We start from the raw sequence: 20363 nt of genomic DNA, 5'->3' as shown, positions 1-20363 counted from the left end.
AAAAATTATTATTATTACTATAGAGCGTGCGGCTACCAAACAGGGTTTCCCGGCGCTGAGCAGGACAACAATCAAGCCACAGACTGCAAATGATAGCACAGGATAAGGAATTATACTTGGCTAGAAAGGAAAGTCTTTAACTTCATATGAAAGGCTAGTAGCGAATGACACCTCCTGAGTTCCATTGGGAGAGAGTTCCACAGTTTGGTGCCTAGGTAGTAAAACTAGCGGCCTCTCATGAGTGAGAAGGAATCTGGGCACAAAAAAAAGAGAAAGGCTAGCTGATCTCAGCTGTCTGGTGGGCACGTAAGGTTTGACCAGACTTTGTATATAGGGGGGGGGGGCACCAAACCATGTTTGGCCCGGAGCATGTAACATAAAGCTTTAAATTTGATGTGTTTGTTCACCTTGAGCCAATGGAGTTTATGAAGCAAGGTGAGACTGAAGCATGTCGAGGTAGCCGGAAAAGGAGGCGGGAGCCACATTTTGTATGAGCTGCAAGAGATGGACTGAAGCTTTATCTGCGCCCAAGTACAATACATTACCATAATCTAGTCTGGAAATCCCCAACGCTTTCATTACCGTTCTTTGGGCTGCAGGTGGAATTAACCAGAGAACTTGTTTAAGCAACTTGAGAACCCCAAAGCATGGATCCAGAGTTCCATTGTTGGCCCTGACCCAGTTACAGGCAACCACAAATGCGGCAGATGCCAAGCATGTCCGAATGCCATAGTGGGAAATTTGATCCCCACGCCTACCCGCAGCATAAATCTCCCTACTATGACCAACTGTCGGACCCCTAATTGCATTTACATTATCTTATGCCCATGTGAAATTCCATACGTTGGTGAAACGGGCAGGGAGATAAGACTCCGTATCGGGGAGCATAAATCCAATATACGTATCGGCAAAAGGGGGGCCCCCCTTGTCGAACATTGGATGTCCCTCGAACATTCTGAAACTGACCTTAGGTGGTCTATATTGGAAAAGATTCACACACCGGCGGGCACGGACCCCACCCTGTGGAGAAAAAAACGAGAGGTCTTTTGGATCTTCTTTCTCAACAGCATGGAGAAAGGTCTTAACGAGGAATGCCCATGGGCCAACGCATTACTGTAAAGCTTTATTTTTACACACCGCCTCCACCTGAGGTGTAGATTGCAGACACGGGGCTTCTTTGAAATCTGAGTCCCACATATGATCTTTATCCGTCCCTAGCTTATATGCACTTTTCCTAGAATTACGCAGCAGAAAGGTACTGAACAGTATTCGTTCAGGGTACCTTGCCTAGTGACAGATATAACCTAAAACTCCCCTTTAATGGCCTCGTATATGATTAATATCGAATCGTTTTCCGTATTCAATATTCTTTTTCCTCCCTTAAAATATTTTTTGAATTTTCCTTCTCCTTATGCAATTTTAATTTCTCTTGTTTATTCTGAGTATTCTAAACACTATTCTGGGTCCTTCACACTTTATTGGGACTGTTTTCGATTATGGAACCAGGCTCCGCTTCCCATTATAAGATGGCCGCCATTGTCCCCACTGAACTCGGGGCTATTCCGAACCGTCTTTTATTTCACTGCCCCCTCGGTGGCAGCGCGCCATCCCAGCTGACCGCTATTCCAGCCTCCGGTCCGCTATATAGAGGCGTCCACCGCAGCTGGACTCTGTTCCTTCGTTAGCCATCCCACCATCCGTGGAGACCGCCGGCTGGAAAACGCGACCCGACCCAACTTCAAGTAAGTGCTACCCCTTAGTCCGCAGGGCCCCCTTGAGTCTATCCGCTAGAATTGTAAATTCTTCCCAAAGTATTTTTTTCTTCGTACTCACTCGGGGACCCTTATCTTTATTTTTGTCTTGCTAGTTTCGTCGCTGGTTATCGCAATTAGAAAATGCCAGGACGCACCTAGATGCCAAACACTAGATGGGCCGTTTCATACGTTTGGACACCCTCCGGGTAAGAATCAAAGCATGCGCCCCCAAGCCTACGCAGTTCTATCTAATGCGCTAGCGGTCTCCCGCAGCAGGTTTCATACTCTAAGTCAGCCGCTTTGTATGTCTTTTGTATAGGTGCCTATTTAATTCTGTACCAGCCGGCGGCGCCCCCCCTTCCCCGAGAACCCATTGAGGAGAGCATCACCTGTTATTACCGGTAATTGTTTTTTTCCCCCCCTTTTGGCTTTTGTGTTTATCTGCCCAAATTAACTTAAATTTCTCTCCGTCCTCATTTACCAGCTCTATGTACTCTTATTATTATGTATTGTTCGTCAACAGGGTTTCCCGTGCTTTCATCTCGTCGTAGGATCCTACCTATCAGCCCCTTCCTTCCCGTGCATGCCCTTGGGGCATTTCCTTTGCCAAACAGGTATGCTGGACCGTAAAATCGATCTGGTTTTCTCTCAAGACCATTAACTACAGAGAGACTTTTTTTATATAAAAAAAGCTTAAAAATGATTAGGTCCTTTTTGAGTTGTTCATTAATTAAATCCCCTCAGAAATGCCACGGTGAATTGTCTGCCTTTTCCGACGCAAGCTGATAGTAATTGTGCCCTCTCAAGATAGACTGCACCACCTGTGATAAACCAGGTAAAATGTTTAACCATTGCATCCCAAATCACTCCATCTCAAATTTTTCCTCCCCGTCAGTTTTCTCCCTTGTTTTTTCCTTAATAGTCTGAGCAGATTGTAGCCATTGTTTGCCTTTAAATTCCCTCCCTTTCCCCCTTCCCTGTCAATAAATATCCCAATTATGTTATGTGTGTGTCCTGCAAGCTTAGTCCCGACCGCCTATAAACTGGATGTCACTAGCCTGATCATAGATGTCAGCCTTGCTAGTTTACACCTAAACCCTCGCAAAAATATATATACCTTACCATTGTTTTTAATGCTTGTTTCACAGAAATCCTGCCTGATTGTGGTTCCTCTTCCGTCCTCTCACTGTGCCCTGATGACGGTGTAGCCCCGGACGGGGCCTCGCACCGAAACGCGCGTTGGCGCTTGTTCCCACCCAGGAACTTTCAGAACCAACCTGGACCTCGAACCATCGGTCCCTTTGTTACTCATAACCATCATCGCTTGGTGTTGTTGTATGATTTGTGAATGATTGTTGTATGAATGTAGATGATATGTCAGAGCGGAATTTGAACCACTGTTTATATTTATTTTTATTATTGTGTCTATTTATTATGGTGTAGGTTATTCTATAAATCATATTTATGTATCTGCAATGAAAGGCAGTTCAAAACATTTACTTATGAAAAATAAATTCTGATATAAAATGAATAAATCTGTATTTGTGGTGTAATTTGCCTGGGTTTAGGTGTTCCTATATTAATACATTGGACCTCTCCTAGGCCTTTCTGTCTAAATCCATAAGGCAGGTACCCTTTTCGTATTTGATGTTCACAATGACCCGAGACACCTGGGCTTTGAGGAAGAGGTTGTTATCAATAGTAGGACCAAGGTTTTTAACTTTAAGGACCGGAGCAGGTAAAGGTCCCAAAGTGTCAGGCCAATGGTTAATTCCCCAAAGTTAGGGGTTGTTTCCCAGAACTAGGACCTCTGTTTTATTACCATTCAACTACAAGGCATTTCTGGTCATCCACAGAGAGATATTACTCAGTCCGAGCTGGAGCAAGGGTCCTGATGCTGAACGGCTGAGAGAGAAAAGATTATCTGGGCAGCATCTGCATAGGAAAAAATAGTCAGTCCTGACTTCTCAGCAATGTCCGCCAGAGGGCGAACATAGAGGTTAAAAAGGAGAGGGCTTAAAATCGAGCCTTGCTGCACTCGAGAATATAATTCTACAGGATTTAACTTTGTGATGTGTGCGAAAACATGGAACGAGCAATCTTGTAAAAAAGAGATCAGCCAACTCAAAGTCACACTCTCAATACCTGAAGTTTTAAGACGATCTGCCAAGATGGACTGTGACACAGTATCAAATGCAGCAGCACTGAAGTCAAATAAGAACTGCCATACCGCCGCAATCAACCTGCTGCCTGAGATATTCCGTGACTCCAAGCAGAGCTGAATCTGTGCTGCAGCCAGACCTGAAGCCATAATGTGACGCATGAAATAAATTGTGCATTGCAACAAAAGAGAGTTGGGAATTGATGTGTCTTTCCAATACCTTAGAGAAAACAGAAAGGAGGGATATTGGTTGGTAATTTGACCAGCAGAGAGGATCAAGACCGGTCTTTTTCAGTAAAAGGACAAGGGCGTGTTTAGACTTATGAGGCATGTAACCTGAGCTTAGAGAGGTGTTAAGAATCAAAATAAGGGCGAATTTGTCCAGAATTCTAAGCTTAGATGGGTGAAGAGGATCAAGTGGGGAGCCGGACTTGAGAGTTCCCAGTAAAGATTGAAGTGTGGCCAAGTTCAGCGGAAGCCAAGCCCTGATTTGTCGAGGGTCATCAGAAGATTTGTCAGCCTGGTCCACGTTTAAAGTAACAGGAAAGGTAAAATTACCTTAATGGGATGAGTCCAATTCGAGTTGGCAGTGAATGGACTCTGCTTTATTAAGGAACAACATCGCTAGCTCGTTACATTGATGTTGCGAAAGTGAGGGAGGAGGCAGGAAAGTACCAGCTGCTGAAAATTCCCTCACAACTTTGAACAAAGTTTTCTGGCAGTGTTGAGAATTTGTGATTCTTTCCGTACAGATGGTGTGCCGAGCATATCTACAGAGATGCTTGTGTTCACTTTTTTTGAGTCTGTATTCATTGCATCCTAGGTACATCTAATATTGCCGCTGGTGCTAAGTTTACCCTCTTTCACTACCTTGTGATCCCTTTTTCATATGCATCTCGGAAATGTTCCATAAACTGTTCAACCTCTTCCACATGCACTTTTCATACCTCACTAGCAGGTCCATAGAACGGGCAATACACCACTGCATCTATGCGTTACAGCCATGTGTTTACTTGTTTTCTCAAGCTTTTTGCTTTTCTTGTTAACCCGTTAACCGCGGCGGAATTGTGCAGGCGTTTCCTTGCGCGGGCGGGGCCGTGTCAGCCGTTGAACGTGCGCAGCACTAGGAAGGTAGTGCGCTCAACGGCCAACGGCAGCACGCAAGGTGTTAAGGTGGTCTCTTGTACCCTGCATAAGTAGTCTTTTTTTATGGCAGTATGTACCACAAGAGAATGTGTTTCTCTGATGATGGAGTGAGTGTTTGAGCAAATCAAACACTCACCCCCAGTCAACTGAACTGGGTTTAATCCATCACCATTCTTTAGCCCACTCAGCCACCCCATTTCAGACATGGCCATATGCAAATCAGTCTGACCCTGTGCCTCATGGGAACAGTCCAGCCCGAACTGCCAAGCCATGTCTTCCATGGACCGGAAACAAGCATCCTGGGACCGGTTTCGGATTCATAATCCTCATCAGCCAGGCTATCTTGAATCCAGTGGCCAAGTGAGCAAGGGACTCACGTCTGAGCATACCCTGCCACACTTAGGGCGAACAAAGCGACACATAAGGGGATGATGGACGGAGCGTTTGAGCAAATCAAACACTCACCCCTAGTCAACTGATCTAAGTTTAATCCATCACCAGTCTTTAGCCCACTCAGCCACCCCATTTCAGACATGGCCATATGCAAATCAGTCTGACCCTGTGCCTCATGGGAACAGTCCAGCCCGAACTGCCAAGCCATGTCTTCCATGGACCGGAAACAAGCATCCTGGGACCGGTTTCGGATTCATAATCCTCATCAGCCAGGCTTGCTTGAATCCAGTGGCAAAGTGAGCAAGGGACTCACGTCTGAGCATACCATGCGACACTTATGGCGGCCAAAAGGGGGTGGTGATGGACGGAGCATCTGAATCAATCTAACACTCCCACCCAGTCAAAAGATCTGGGTTTAATCCATCACCATTCTTTAGCCCACTCTGCCACCCCAGTTCAGACATGGCTATATGCAAATCAGTCTGACCCTGTGCCTCATGGGAACAGTCCAGCCCGAACTGCCAAGCCATGTCTTCCCTGGACCAGAAACAAGCTTCCGAGGACCGGTTTCTGGCATTCCAGCCGTCTTCAGCCCGGCTTGCTTGAATCCAGAGGCAAAGTGAGCAAGGGACTCACGTCTGAGCATACCCTGCCACACTTATGGCGGCCAAAACCGGTACAAAAGGGGGTGGTAATGGACGGGGCATTTGAATCAATCAAACACTCACACCCAGTCAAAAGATCAGGGTTTAATCCATCACCGTTCTTTAGCCCACTCTGCCACCCCAGTTCAGACATGGCTATATGCAAATCAGTCTGACCCTGTGCCTCATGGGAACAGTCCAGCCCGAACTGCCAAGCCATGTCTTCCCTGGACCGGAAACAAGCTTCCGAGGACCGGTTTCTGGCATTCCAGCCGTCTTCAGCCCGGCTTGCTTGAATCCAGAGGCAAAGTGAGCAAGGGACTCACGTCTGAGCATACCCTGCCACACTTATGGCGGCCAAAAGCGGTACAAAAGGGGGTGGTAATGGACGGGGCATTTGAATCAATCAAACACTCTCACCCAGTCAAAAGATCTGGGTTTAATCCATCACCGTTCTTTAGCCCACTCTGCCACCCCAGTTCAGACATGGCTATATGCAAATCAGTCTGACCCTGTGCCTCATGGGAACAGTCCAGCCCGAACTGCCAAGCCATGTCTTTCCTGGACGGGAATCAAGCATCCTAGGACCGGTTTCTGGCTATCAGCCGTCTTCACCCAGGATAGCTTGACCCCAGTGGTGTGGAGAGCATGGGACTCACGTCTGAGCATACCCTTCCCACTCGGGGTGACAAATGCAAAACAACAGTTGATGGACAGAATGCAGAACAATGTCATACATTCACCCCAGTACAGAGATCTGGGCCTAAATCCATCGTTTTTTTGCACTCCACACCACCCCAGTTCAGACATGGCCATATGCAAATCAGCCTTGACCCTGTGCCTCATGGGAACAGTCCAGCCCGAACTGCCAAGCCATGTCTTTCCTGGACTAGAATCAAGCATCCTAGGACCGGTTTCTGGCTATCAGCCGTCTTCAGCCCGGCTTGCTTGAATCCAGTGGCAAAGTGAGCAAGGGACTCACGTCTGAGCATACCTTGCCACACTTATGGCGGCCAAAAGCGGTACAAAAGGGGGTGGTAATGGACGGAGCATCTGAATCAATCAAACACTCACACCCAGTCAAAAGATCTGGGTTTAATCCATCACCATTCTTTAGCCCACTCTGCCACCCCAGTTCAGACATGGCTATATGCAAATCAGTCTGACCCTGTGCCTCATGGGAACAGTCCGGTACAAAAGGGGGTGGTAATGGACGGAGCATCTGAATCAATCAAACACTCACACCCAGTCAAAAGATCTGGGTTTAATCCATCACCATTCTTTAGCCCACTCTGCCACCCCAGTTCAGACATGGCTATATGCAAATCAGTCTGACCCTGTGCTTCATGGGAACAGTCCAGCCCGAACTGCCAAGCCATGTCTTCCCTGGACCGGAAACAAGCTTCCGAGGACCGGTTTCTGGCATTCCAGCCGTCTTCAGCCCGGCTTGCTTGAATCCAGTGGCAAAGTGAGCAAGTGACTCACGTCTGAGCATACCCTGCCACACTTATGGCGGCCAAAAGCGGTACAAAAGGGGGTGGTAATGGACGGGGCATTTGAATCAATCAAACACTCACACCCAGTCAAAAGATCTGGGTTTAATCCATCACCGTTCTTTAGCCCACTCTGCCACCCCAGTTCAGACATGGCTATATGCAAATCAGTCTGACCCTGTGCCTCATGGGAACAGTCCAGCCCGAACTGCCAAGCCATGTCTTCCCTGGACCGGAAACAAGCTTCCGAGGACCGGTTTCTGGCATTCCAGCCGTCTTCAGCCCGGCTTGCTTGAATCCAGTGGCAAAGTGAGCAAGGGACTCACGTCTGAGCATACCCTGCCACACTTATGGCGGCCAAAAGCGGTACAAAAGGGGGTGGTAATGGACGGGGCATTTGAATCAATCAAACACTCACACCCAGTCAAAAGATCTGGGTTTAATCCATCACCATTCTTTAGCCCACTCTGCCACCCCAGTTCAGACATGGCTATATGCAAATCAGTCTGACCCTGTGCCTCATGGGAACAGTCCAGCCCGAACTGCCAAGCCATGTCTTTCCTGGACGGGAATCAAGCATCCTAGGACCGGTTTCTGGCTATCAGCCGTCTTCACCAAGGATAGCTTGACCCCAGTGGTGTGGAGAGCATGGGACTCACGTCTAAGCATACCCTTCCCACTCGGGGTGACAAATGCAAAACAACAGTTGATGGACAGAATGCAGAACCATGTCATACATTCACCCCAGTACAGAGATCTGGGCCTAAATCCATCGTTTTTTTGCACTCCACACCACCCCAGTTCAGACATGACCATATGCAAATCAGCCTTGACCCTGTGCCTCATGGGAACAGTCCAGCCCGAACTGCCAAGCCATGTCTTTCCTGGACTGGAATCAAACATGCAGAATCAGTGTACCTAATGTACGAGTTACTTACCTTCGGTAACGATGTATCTGGTAGAGACGATTTCAGCTGCAGATTCCATAACGTAGAATTATCCCCAGGCATAAGACTGGATCCGGAACATTTTCTTTGCCACCGCATCTCTGCGCGCCAGGTGGCCGTACCACGCGACTCCGCCCTGAAGCCGCCCGCGTGTGTGACATCAGCAAGGTCACATAAGTCCCACCCCGGCGCGCCGACGCCGAGTCATCACAAACAAAAACTGTGAGAATATGGGAACAGTGTGTGAAAAAAATCAGTTAAACAGAAAGGGAAGAAACAAATGGTGAGGAACAGCACCATCCGAGAGAGTGCCAGGCACTGTGGCACCGAAAGTCATAGAAGGGAAGAGCAGAGCACAGCACTGCGAACCAACCCTGCAAGTAAATACAACATCCTCCCTGGGGGCAGAAAAGCATGTGAAAAACGTCGCAGCAGACTAAATGGGGGCCTGCAACCCCAGTCTATAAACAGTGAGGGACAACAAGGCCATATCAGAAGAGTAACAACAATCACCCCAAGACAACACCAGAAAGGAGAGGCACATTCCCTGTAAAGAGCTAAGGGTCGAGGCACAGCCAAGAGAGCCCAACTCAGAGGACTGCAGAGGAGTCAGAAATTTCAAACAATGAAAAAGGGAGAAGAGCAGGGTGCAGGGATGCAGGAGTACCCATGAACCCATCAATCAATCACCAGAAAGGATGGAGTGGATCAAACTAACAGAACAAGCATCCCACTAGGGAGGAAGCGAAAGAGGGCACTCACAGAAGACAAAACAACCCGGAGGAAGGCGAGTGCAGAAGACCAGCTGAAGGTCCTCGCAGAACGGGGAGGAAGGGCGGGTTGTGAAAGAATCTGCGGCTAGAAACGTCTCTACCGGATACATGGATACCGAATGTAAGTAACTCGTGCATTTGATAGAGACTACTAGCTGCAGATTCCTTAACGAAGAATAGATACCCTAGCCATACCCAGAAGGGAGGAGGGCCTGCGAGAGAGCCTCCCAGCATGAAGAAACAAAGGGCCCCAGCAGGGGATGTGTAATGGGGACAAGAAGGGCGGCCCAGCCCCCACCAAGCAGAAGGAAGCAAGGACGAGGCGAAGCGAGGCCAGGACATCCCAAGCCCATACAAGTTATCAGGGACATCCGCCAAAAAGTCAATGAGGGACAGAATCACCCAATACTCCAAGGAGAAGAGGTAGAAATTGAGGCAAAGCCCTCCACAGGAGAACACACACAGTGAAGGGACAGCTGAACCGGCCTCACCCTCAAGTCAGCAGACAAGGCAGGAATGACTCTACAGCCAAGCAAGGCAGACGTGAGAAGAAAGACGTAGTCTCGCAAGGCTCCAGCGAAAAAGAGGCAGGAGCACAAGGGCACAGGCCAGAGTCCCCGGCTGTGGACCAGAAAGAGCAGCCGTGGACGGACTAAAGCTGTCAACCAGAACACAGGAAAAGACCAGGAAATCCTATCCACCCCCCCGCCCCCACCCCGGAACACCAGACAGAGGACCAGGCCGAAATTCCGGACAAAAAAGGGCAGAAACAACACAGCACAACGCCGCAGGCAGCATGCCAAAGCTGGTCCAGCGGATACTGAGAATGACAGAACCAGGAACAGCGCAAGCTACGCCCAGACAGAGATCAAAGAAACCGCACCAGCGGTATACAGCGAGGCCAGGAAAGGCGAGGAACCCGCAAAAGGGAGTCCACACCCTCCCAGTGTAGGACAGAGCTATACAATAGCTACAAGTACCCCACTTAGGGTATGCCACATCCCAAAGAAAACATGGGAACCACTCTTAGGGAAAAAATCCTGCATCAGAGAACAAGAACATAAGACCTGCGGTAGGAACCACAGACCGCTTAGCAACCAGCCAAAAAAAACACTTGCCAAAAGGGCTGAACCAGCAGCCAACAGAAGAGAGGGGCCAACCAAGGGACCCCGAAGCCACTCAGAACATACTAGCGGGCCACTCAAAACACCAGATTTCAGGAAGCAGGTGGGATAACGTCTCCCCTCAAGCTCCGGAGGATCAGCAAGCCAGCCTACGGAGAAGGACGGAGCCCCACAAGGAAACGCTGAATGGCAGAGTCCGCTTGAGTGTTACACAAAAGGACCTCATCAAAGGGCAGGTCAACCAGACGCTCCCTAATATTCTCAGAAAAAACAGCATCCCTCAGCCAAGCATGGCGACGGAGAGCCACAGAACTGGCCATAGCATGGCCGAGAGCAACATCCAAGGCCGCACGGAGAATAAACGCGGCCAACTCACAACCATCCAACACATGGTATCGTAGATCAGCGTGGGGCACCCTTGTGAGAAGTTGGCCTGGCATAGGATGTCTGCTATCCTAGTGGACACCTTGCACCAGTCCAAACAACCCTTATTGATGGTAGGTTTACGACAACCTTTATAAAAAGCTATCCTAGTGGTAGCTGTGGAGAGCAGCCTTCAGGCTAAGTCTTGAAGGAATGTAAAGCAGTTTGTTTTACCAGTCTATAATCTCTTGAATGAGAAATGAAAGAGCACCACACCAGATTATATATATATATATATATATATATATATATATATATATATATATATATCCAAACAAAATTGCCTCGCAACTTGAACCGGGACCTAGAAGGGCGGTCAGTGAGGCTGGCGCGGGGCTTCCAGTTGTAAATATCATCACATCCCTCCTTCAAACAAAAGAGGCACACTGACTCTGGCTGGATTGCTGTAATGTCCTTTAATATGTGGAACAGCACGAAGGCATTAGGCGTCCCTTTCCCAACGTTTCTGCTTCTGCAAGCCTTGATCACGGGTGGAGTCTCTGACTTTCAAATGACCCACGTGATTCTTTAAATCACTGCAGGCCGTATTCTTTTGCAGAGAGCGCAGGGGGAAATGCAGTGACATTTTTAAAAGGCAAGCGCTTCAATTTGCGTGTAAACTTTCCTTTTTACTTGTCTTTCCCCTATATATATATATTCTAAACACAACCCCTCTAGTCTCTTTATGAGGCTAGAGGTAAAAGTACAATACAAGAACTTAAATCGCACACAGTAAATTAGCACAGTATACATTTTGCCTAGGGGCCTCACAAACCATATACTAAGAAAGTGGTATAAGAACCACGTGAGGGATAGAAGTTAGGTCTAGGGCCTGTAGAACCGCTGGGGCATCCAGGAACCACCCAAGGTAGGGACGCAGGAGACCCACGGGGGACGCACGCAGTGTTTAAACATAGCCGGGAATCACCGTTGACTTCTATGGCGAAAGTTAAAGTTATAAAGTTAAAGATTAATCACACTTGGGAGTGGACTACGGTAAAACCCTTTCAGAGATGCTGAAAGCGGGCCCACGGAACACTCGTGAAGTGTAGGCCCACAATCTTCTATGCAAAAGGTGCTCAGGGCTTGAACTACAAGTAGCCCAATGCACAACTCCGGGAAAGCTCGGGAAGTCGATGCACTAGCAAATGTACAGGATGTCCAGGAGTTCTGGTCCCACGTCTCTCGTGATAGCTACAGGTCTCAGCTTTACTGGGGACTCGTGTCAGCCTCAGAGATGTTTGGAAGTCCGTGTCCTGTGTAGCAAATTCTTCGGGATTCGGCGGGAGTTTTGAGAATGCAGACAGGCAAGATGCTTCTTCGGTGCCTGTTTGAACAAGGGAGTCACTCCTGGACCCCAAGGGAGATTTCTTCCGTCTTCCAGTCGATATGGAATGTCGAAGGTCCAAGATTTAGGTTTCAGAGTTTCGTTCAGGGTAATCAAAAGTCCTAGCGACTGGGTTCCTATACTTGTACTAAGTTTAGGGGCTGGACTAAATCTAGGGTCCAACCTATGGGAGGACCTGGGGAGGGGGTGGTTACACCCTTTCCCCTTTGACCAGTTTCGCGCCAGAGCTGGGGCTGAGTGCCCCAGCAACCGGTTTGAACTGGGAAATGCACTGGGACATCTTGTGTGCCCCAGGCACTGTCTGGAAAGCATTCACTGAATGCAGCCCACCCTGCCCCAATACACTAAAGCCTGTCTGGGGAGGTGCTGGCAACTCCCTGGACAGGAAACATATTGTCCAGGCCTCCCCTGCCGGAGTTTTGTCCAGCAGCAGAAGGTCAGACTCATGTCTGTGGCAGCAGCATCCATTTTGTGATGCTGAGGCTCTTTAAAACTATTACCGGGTAAGTAAGTGTGTACATGTCTTTTTCCTATCTAAGGGTGGAATTCTGTCCCCGCCGCCAGGACTGGCGGTGGGGGGGGATGGGTATAATTCTAAAGTGTTTGACACCAAACATGTTTTGATGCAGTCATTCCAAAGTTAGCATTTACTGTGAGATTAAAATGCACTTCAGAGTATATGGTCTGGCTGTATCATAGAACAGCTATAAGGAAGGGATTCCGAAAGCTGCAGAGGGGCTCAGCTCATGCTAGGGCACCCTCTCACACAAACCCAAGCACTCTGCCTCCAGGATTGTCAAGGCCTGCCATAGGAGTGACTTATAGGTGTATATATATATTACCTACTGGCGATAGCCAGTAGGTATATATAGTTAGAATTTTCAAAAATCCCATAGGAAAAAAATCCTATGTCGAATAACTATGGCGTTTGAGGACAGAATTGGCTGAAATTTTCAGGAAAATGGAACATTTTGTTTCTGAGCAGCCCCTGAAAGTTTGGGGGGGTTTCGTCAAGGGGGGGCCGAGAAAAAAGGGGGGTCCCAAAACGTGTTTTTCCCATGCAATTTTCCATAGGGCGGTTGGCCTCACTTTTAGCCTGAACGGCTGAATGGATTTACACCAAACTTGGCAAAATTGTAGGGACTGGTAGCCCGATGTGCCTTTGCTATGTCTCAAGATATAGGCTCCAGTGGTTTTTACGAAAATTAACTTTGAAAAATATATATTGGGCTACATTGGGCTATATATATGTTGGAGCCCAAATGTAGCCCAATGTAGCCCAATGTAGCCCAAAGATGGCCACCAGAGACAAAAAAAACAAATGTAGCCCAAATATCAGCCAGATGTAGCCCAACTATAGCCCAATGACAGAATGTCCCAGAGTGTTCTAAAGAACAACTAGAGTGCTGACAGTCCTACTTATTACAAAGGTATGGCACACCTGAAGCCATCTTGATTGGAATAAAGTGGTAACTCTTAAAACATTTAATTTAAAAATGAACAAAATGAGGGGGTTCATTTTGCCATAGAAAGTATGATTAGCGAATATATGACGAAATCCCGCATACCATCAGTCCGCAAAAAAAATCCCGCATGTACTATTAGGCCGCAAATTAAAATAACGAAAACTTTTAGAACGAATATGCCTTTAGCATACACTAAACAACTAAACTACCCTAAACCCTAAAACACTACCCCCAGCATGACCCTACACTACACAAACAGTACAACACTACCCTAAACCCTAAAACACTACCCCCAGCATGACCCTACACTACACAAACACTACAACACTACCCTAAACCCTAAAACACTACCCCCAGCATGACCCTACACTACGCAAACACTACAACACTACCCAAAACCCTAAAACACTACACCCCAGCATGACCCTACACTACGCAAACACTACAACACTACTCTAAACCCTAAAACACTACCCCCAGCATGACCCTACACTACACAAACACTACAACACAACCCTAAACCCTAAAACACTACCCCCAGCATGACCCTACACTACGCAAACACTACAACACTACCCTAAACCCTAAAACACTACACCCCAGCATGACCCTACACTACGCAAACACTACAACACTACCCTAAACCCTAAAACACTACCCCCAGCATGACCCTACACTACGCAAACACTACAACACTACCCAAAACCCTAAAACACTACACCCCAGCATGACCCTACACTACACAAACACTACAACACTACCCTAAACCCTAAAACACTACCCCCAGCATGACCCTACACTACGCAAACACTACAACACTACCCAAAACCCTAAAACACTACACCCCAGCATGACCCTACACTACACAAACACTACAACACTACCCTAAACCCTAAAACACTACCCCCAGCATGACCCTACACTACGCAAACACTACAACACTACCCTAAACCCTAAAACACTACCCCCAGCATGACCCTACACTACGCAAACACTACAACACTACCCTAAACCCTAAAACACTACTCCCAGCATGACCCTACACTACGCAAACACTACAACACTACCCTAAACCCTAAAACACTACCCCCAGCATGACCCTACACTACGCAAACACTACAACACTACCCTAAACCCTAAAACACTACCCCCAGCATGACCCTACACTACGCAAACACTACAACACTACCCAAAACCCTAAAACACTACCCCCAGCATGACCCTACACTACGCAAACACTACAACACTACCCAAAACCCTAAAACACTACCCCCCAGCATGACCCTACACTACGCAAACACTACACTACCCAAAACCCTAAAACACTACCCCCAGCATGACCCTACACTACGCAAACACTACAAAACTACCCAAAACCCTAAAACACTACCCCCAGCATGACCCTACACTACGCAAACACTACAACACAACCCTAAACCCTAAAACACTACCCCCAGCATGACCCTACACTACGCAAACACTACAACACAATCCTAAACCCTAAAACACTACCCCCAGCATGACCCTACACTACGCAAACACTACAACACTACCCTAAACCCTAAAACACTACCCTAGCATGACCCTACACTACGCAAACACTACAACACTACCCAAAACCCTAAAACACTACACCCCAGCATGACCCTACACTACGCAAACACTACAACACTACCCTAAACCCTAAAACACTACCCCCAGCATGACCCTACACTACGCAAACACTACAACACTACCCTAAACCCTAAAACACTACCCCCAGCATGACCCTACACTACGCAAACACTACAACACTACCCTAAACCCTAAAACACTACCCCCAGCATGACCCTACACTACGCAAACACTACAACACTACCCAAAGCCCTAAAACACTACCCCCAGCATGACCCTACACTACGCAAACACTACAACACTACCCAAAACCCTAAAACACTACCCCCCAGCATGACCCTACACTACGCAAACACTACAACACTACCCAAAACCCTAAAACACTACCCCCAGCATGACCCTACACTACGCAAACACTACAACACTACCCAAAACCCTAAAACACTACACCCCAGCATGACCCTACACTACGCAAACACTACAACACTACCCAAAACCCTAAAACACTACACCCCAGCATGACCCTACACTACGCAAACACTACAACACTACCCAAAACCCTAAAACACTACCCCCAGCATGACCCTACACTACGCAAACACTACAACACTACCCAAAACCCTAAAACACTACCCCCAGCATGACCCTACACTACGCAAACACTACAACACTACCCTAAACCCTAAAATACTACACCCCAGCATGACCCTACACTACGCAAACACTACAACACTACCCAAAACCCTAAAACACTACCCCCAGCATGACCCTACACTACGCAAACACTACAACACTATCCTAAACCCTAAAACACTACGCCCAGCATTACCCTACACTACGCAAACACTACAACACTACCCTAAACCCTAAAACACTACCCCCAGCATGACCCTACACTACGCAAACACTACAACACTACCCTAAACCCTAAAACACTACCCCCAGCATGACCCTACACTACGCAAACACTACAACACAACCCTAAACCCTAAAACACTACCCCCAGCATGACCCTACACTACGTAAACACTACAACACTACCCTAAACCCTAAAACACTACCCCCAGCATGACCCTACACTACGCAAACACTACAACACTACCCTAAACCCTAAAACACTAGCCCCAGCATGACCCTACACTATGCAAACACTACAACACAACCCTAAAACACTACCCCCAGCATGACCCTACACTACGCAAACACTACAACACTACCCTAAACCCTAAAACACTACCCCCAGCATGACCCTACACTACGCAAACACTACAACACAACCCTAAACCCTAAAACACTACCCCCAGCATGACCCTACACTAAACAACCACCACAACTCTACACTACACTAACACAACACTACACTACACTACACCATCACTAACCCACGAAAAAATTAACACAAACCCACTTACCTCTCTCGTCATCGTGGTTTTCACCACGCAAATGCATTTACCATACATGCCTTTAAAACGTAATTCTTTGTAAATGCATGCGCGATAAATGCACATGCGTTTTGAAAAAATGCGGGATAATGGTATGCGAGGTCAATGACCTTGCGGGATAATGGTATGCGGACTGAAAGTCTGCGGGATAAAAAATGCGGGAAAATGGCTGCAAACCATGATTAGCAGCAGACTTCCCTGGTGAGCACTAGCTTTACTACAGTGATCTAATGAGCAACTAGAGTGCTAACATTCAGAATTTATGGCAAATGTGTGACACATCTGAATGCCTTCTTGATAGAACCAAAGTAAACAAGCATTGAAAATGCAATAGATCTCGCCCTCGTTTAAGTTAAAGCCATTCTGTTTGTAATGAGGTGGCTTTTTAGCTTTGCTTTTATTAGTGTTTTTAAAACTTTCATGTAAATAACATGCATATGTATGCATATATGTATATGTATGCATGCATTTATATTTATATAGATATGCAGATTATATATGTTTATATATGTATATTACCTACTGGCGATAGCTAGTGGGTATATATAGTTAGGATTTTTTCTCTATGGGATTTCTGAAAATTCTATGTCTAATAACTTTGGCGTTTGTGGACGGAATTAGCTGAAATTTTCAGGAAAATGGCACATATTGTTTCTGAACAGCCCCTGAAAATTTGGGGGGGGTTTCGTCAAGGGGGGGCCGAGAAAAAAGGGGGGTCCCAAAACGAGTTTTTCCCATTCATTTTTCCATAGGGCGGTTGGACTCACTTTTAGCTCGAACGGCTGAATAGATTTACATGAAACTTGGCAAAATTGTAGATATGGTTTGCCCGACGTGCCTTTGCTATGTCTCAATATATGTGCTCCAGTGGATTTTGAGAAATTAACGTTTAAAAAAATATATATATCTGTGACAGCGCTCCGGTTAGCGCCCCGGTTCGCGTACCTGACGCGTAACGGAACTTCGCGAAGTGAAGCTGATTGGCTCTCCGGTGTCTGTCAACATTCTAAACAGTCCGGAGCAGCCGCCATCTTGTCTCTCGGTACGATCGAGAGACAAGATGTGGTGAAAAACGAAGGGGGAAATGAAGGAAAGGGGGCAAGGTAAACCCCTCCTGACCCCCCTAGGATTGATGAGCGGGATATTAAAGTCCCCCGTGATTTTTCGCGGTAGAGGCGCTTCCCGGTACGCGAACCGGGCAGCTAACCGGCAGCGTAGCGGGAGTCCGCCATCTTGTGTTTTTGGAGCGTCCGGTTCGCGTACCGTAAGCGTAACAAGGGGAAAACCAAGAGAAACAGTAAAAAAAAATTAAGGGAATAGATTTCCAGCAAACTTGGCAAAATTGTAGGGACTGTTTGTTTGATGTGCCTTTGCAAGGCCTCAAGATATGTGCACGTGTGGATTTTGTCTAATTAAGGTTAATATATATATCTGTAAGCGTGCTCTGGCACGCTTACGTTACGGGTTTTGTTTGCGCTGCAGAGCCGATACGTCACGGTTATGCGACGCGTCATGAGGCGTCTCACGTGGCTACGTGATACGTCACGTAATAAAGAATATATTTTACAGCTATAGATATTAGCTTTTAAAAAACCAATGAAATTCACTGAAAAAACCATAGGTTAGAGACCATATATAGTTAGCTGGACATTTTATTGACATAAAACCAATGAAATTCCATATATAGTTAGTTGCACTAACTATATATCGCGCACCCGCAATCCACTGCTGATGATGTCACATATTACATCATTCATGACATGGTCAGTGACATCACTGATGACATCACTGATGACATCTCAAATGACATCTCAAACGACATTACTGATGACATCATGACACACCAATACCAGTTACTACATACGCACTCACTGATTCCTACGTCTACACACACATTCACTCATTCACCCATACAATCACTCATACATACAGTCACTCATTATTACAACACTATCATATGCACTCATACACCTATGCAGACACTCACACACTGCCACTCATCCATGGAGTTACTCACACACCTAGTCAGTCCTGTAAAGAATCAATCACACTTCCATTTCCTCATCTATACAGTTAAACACAGAACACCATACTTCAGTGACATCACTGATGACATCACTGATGACATCTCAAATGACATCACTGATGACATCATGACACACCAATACCAGTTACTACATACGCACTCACTGATTCCTACGTCTACACACACATTCACCCATACAATCACTCATACATACAGTCACTCATTATTACAACACTATCATATGCACTCATACACCTAGTCAGTCCTGTGAAGAATCAATCACACTTCGATTTCCTCATCTATACAGTTAAACACAGAACACCATACTTTTCACACATATACTAACACATACTTACTCTCTTATACAATCACTGATACAAGTACACATTGATATGCACAGAGTCACACACCTCCCAGCCAGCCACACACACACTCAGTCTTCCATACATCCACTCATTCTTCAATATGTAAAACATATTTAAACTTTACAAAAACACAGACACTAGATGATGTCATCAGTGATGTCATTTGAGATGTCATCAGTGATGTCATCAGTGATGTCATTTGAGATGTCATCAGTGATGTCATCAGTGATGTCACTCACCATGTCATGAATGATGTAATATGTGACATCATCAGCAGTGGATTGCGGGTGCGCGATATATAGTTAGTGCAACTAACTATATATGGAATTTCATTGGTTTTATGTCAATAAAATGTCCAGCTAACTATATATGGTCTCTAACCTATGATTTTTTCAGTGAATTTTCAAGGTTTTGTAAATGCAAATTCCTAACTATATATGGTCTATAACCTATGTTTTTTTCAGTGAATATATATATATATATATATATATATATATATATATTCACAGAAAAAACCATAGGTTATAGACCATATATAGTTAGGAATTAGCATTTACAAAACCTTGAAAATTCACTGAAAAAACCATAGGTTATAGACCATATATAGTTAGGAATTAGCATTTAGAAAACCTTATTTTACTCACACAAAACCATTGAAATTCCATATATAGTTAGTTGCACTAACTATATATCGCGCACCCGCAATCCACTGCTGATGATGTCACATATTACATCATTCATGACATGGTCAGTGACATCACTGATGACATCACTGATGACATCTCAAATGACATCACTGATGACATCACTGATGACATCTCATTTGACATCATTCTTGTGCTAATACGATAAACCTCTTCAGACTCTAATATAACCTTAGATACACTCAGTGTATACAGACACTCACACACTGTCACTCATCCATGGAGTTACTCACACACCTAGTCAGTCATGCAAAGAAACAATCTCACCTCCATTTCCTCAACTATACAGTTATACACACCTTACTTATTCAAACATATACTAACACATATTTACTCTCTTATACAATCCCTGATACAAGTTCACAATGATCCATACAGCCACTCACACATTCAGTGGCTCTCATGCACAGTTATTTATATATGCCAACTCTCACATGTACTGTGTTTTAAATATGTACTTACTATGACATGTAGCATTGAGATATCCATTCACTCATCAATACACTCATGCACACAGTCAACCGCCCATGTAGCTTTTTC

The 20363-nt window shown here is 46.1% G+C and overlaps 1 protein-coding gene across 4 annotated transcripts in view; it reads right to left on the bottom strand.

Annotated features, from left to right (window-relative positions):
- The window catches only part of GIT2 (GIT ArfGAP 2), a 692535-nt gene that overhangs the window by 446101 nt on the left and 226071 nt on the right, over window positions 1–20363 (bottom strand). The gene's annotated exons all lie outside the window — the stretch shown is intronic.

This window comes from Lissotriton helveticus, chromosome 11 (assembly GCF_964261635.1).
Source record: "Lissotriton helveticus chromosome 11, aLisHel1.1, whole genome shotgun sequence".
Classification (NCBI taxonomy): Eukaryota; Metazoa; Chordata; class Amphibia; order Caudata; family Salamandridae; genus Lissotriton; species Lissotriton helveticus.
The sequence above is the reverse complement of the archived record's forward strand: the minus strand, read 5'-3'. Positions and strand labels throughout refer to the sequence as shown.